Source organism: Lepus europaeus, chromosome 7 (genome assembly GCF_033115175.1).
Source record: "Lepus europaeus isolate LE1 chromosome 7, mLepTim1.pri, whole genome shotgun sequence".
Lineage (NCBI taxonomy): Eukaryota > Metazoa > Chordata > Mammalia > Lagomorpha > Leporidae > Lepus > Lepus europaeus.
In genome coordinates this window covers 32,468,147-32,471,091 of record NC_084833.1, presented here as the reverse complement: position 1 = coordinate 32,471,091, position 2,945 = coordinate 32,468,147, and positions in this window count along the sequence as shown.

Genomic DNA, 2,945 nt, shown 5'->3' with positions numbered 1-2,945 from the left:
TCCTAAATCCACCAACATTTGGCATGTTCATTTAAAAATTATAGACATTCCAGTAGGTATGAAGGCTCCCTCACTATAGCTTTAATTTATGCTTCCCTAATAACTAATAGTGTTGGTATTTTTCCTTGTGCTTATTGAATATCTAAATATATTCTTTGGTGAAGTCTTTCAAACTTTTTGCCCACTTTTTTATTGGGTTGTTTTCTTATTATTGAGTTTCCAAAGTTCTTTATTCTGGATCCAATTCCTTATCAGAAATGTAGTTTGCCAGTATTTTTTTTCCCCAGTCCATGGCTTATCTTGTCAGTCTCTTAACATTGTCTTTCAAAGAGCAGGAATTCTTAATTTTCAAAATAAGATTTATTTGAAAGGCAGGGTGAAAGAGAGGAAAAAACACATAGATAATCTTCCATCTACTGGTTTACTCCCCAAATTGCCACAAAAGCCAGGGTTGGGCCAGGCCGAAGCCAGGAACCAGGAACTCCATCCGGGTCTCCCACATGGGTGACAGGGGCCATCTTCTACTGCTTTCCCAGGTGCATTAGCAGAGAGCTGGATGGACATTAAAGTAGCAGACTCAAACCAGCACTCCAATATGGGATGGCAGCATTACAAACAGTGGCCGCAATGCCAGCGCCAGTTCCTAATTTTAATGAAGTCCAATTTACCAATTTTTAAATTCATGAATCATGCTTTCAGAGATGTATCTTTAAAATCTTTACCCAACCCAAACGTACAAAATTTTTCTTCTATGTGTTCCTCCGGAAGTTTAACATTTCTGATTTTACATTTAAGCCTAAGGTTTTTTTTCTAAGGTAAATTTTCCATACCTTACAAGGTATGGATTCCAGTTTCCCTTGTCTCACATATTGATATTTAATTGTTCCAGCACCATTCCTTGCAAAGATTAAACTGTCTGAATCTTGGTCAGAAATCAGTTAACTATGTTTTCATTTATCTTGGTGCTATGCTGTTCCTTTGACCTAGGATCCATATGCCAACATCACACTGTCTTGATTTCTCCTACCAATTTGTATTCCCATGAGCAATTTATTAGAGTTCTAGTTGCTCCCCATCTTTGCCAGATCTTAATATTGCTAGTTAAAATTTTTCTTTGTAGCTATTCTAGTAACTGTGTAGTTGTATCTCATCATGGTTTGAATAAGTTGTACACTGACTTGTTTACTTACCACAGAGTTTTGCACCACTTTTTCATGACTGAATTTTCGCTAGTCTCCTTAAAAAAACAAGCAACAACTCTGTCTCAGGTGTGTCATCAATGCCTCCTTATGTTTTCTTGCTTTTTCAGCTAAGAGGAAGGCTTGCAATCACTGTAAGTAGTTTGCTCCCAAATATTACAATGCAGGGACTTAAATTCAGGACAAACCTTTGGGGTCACCTTGACTTCCTTTTTCTCCATATCTGATCTGTTAGCAAATCTTACCAGTTTCACCAATACAAAAAAATCCATAATCCAATCAATTTCCCATTAGCACCCCACCATCCACTCTTGCCTGGCTCTCTGCAATACTTTCCTAACTGTTCCCTCTGCTGATCCACCTTAACTCAGTTTCCAACATGCTTGCCACAGTGGTCATTTATCAGAGTTATCCCTTACCAAGAAAAAAAATTAATCACCTCATTCTTCCAACCAAAATCTATCAGAAGCTTCTCGATTCCTTAAGAGCTAAGGCTTAAATTTTTACTATGACCTACAAGCGCCTCTACCCCACCTGCCAATGACTAAGTCATCTCCTATCGCTCTCCCCTTACTCAAACCGTGCCCACAGGTCTCCTGGCACCTGCCTCAGGCCCTCTGCCTTGCTTTCTTTTACATGAAAGCTTCCCTGAAGATCTGTCATTACTTTTTTCATTTCTTTCAAGTCACAATACATTTGAGCCATTTTGATTACTCTAGCTGAAAAGCCGCGAGTGGCTGCGTGCGCGGGCACACCCATCTACCGCACCTTTTCTGTGTTTATCTTAATAGTGCTACGTAACACGTCCCACACAGTATAATAAGAGCTAATACTGTGCTCACCTGTTCTAAGTGCTTTCTACTTTAATTTGCTTATTCCTCACAACCCCATGAAGTTGTCAAATTGAGCAGTGGGACCTGAGGATGGCCTCTCTCCTCCAGGCCTCATAAAAGGAACTGCCAATGGACCACGTGAAAGACTTTAGTACATTCTTACACCAATCGCAGCTGAGCGTCAGTCCATGTCAGGTGATCACCTGACGCCAATAAAGCAAAGCACCAAGCTGTTGCCCATCAAGGTGTCTGTCCCTCACTTCCGTTCTCTGACCATAAATGCTGCCGGACCGAGCTACAGGCCAGAGCTGTTCTGGTTCTGAGGGCTGCTAAGTTTCCAAATCGGTCGTTGCTCAGCGCAACTGTTAAGCTGAACCTGCCTCAGGGTTTTTTCCTTGGAACCAGGTAAGTACCCCACAGGGAAACGCAAACCCGGAAGCTTATAGGCAATGGCCCCCGAGTGATGCAGCTGGGATTCCATCGCAAGGAATTCCCATGCTGTAAAAGCACGGTGCACCCGGGGCTGCCTTCCGAATTCCTTGTTAGCGGTTTGCGTTCCGTGTGTGCCTTCAAATGAGAGTGGCCTGCGCGAAGGCTGTCTTGGGGCCGCCCGGAGCGGGTTCCACAGCTTGGGCGGTGTGGACACCGAGGCAGGGCCCCGCAGCTGCTCCTGGTAGTTCTTGTCTCGCACAAGTCGTTGTCACTGCCCAACAGGCTTACACTCTCAGGGCTCAGGATGGTGACACCGCAGAGCGGAATCCCGGATACGAGGCCCAGCAGGTCCCGCCCACGAGCCCCGCCCAGCGCCCGCCACGCCCCCAAGCCGCGGCTGTCCTACGCCGTGGGATTGGCTTCCGCGGCCCCGCCCCACTAGGACCCGGCCCGCTGACCCGGAAGCGGTTTGCGGAGCCGC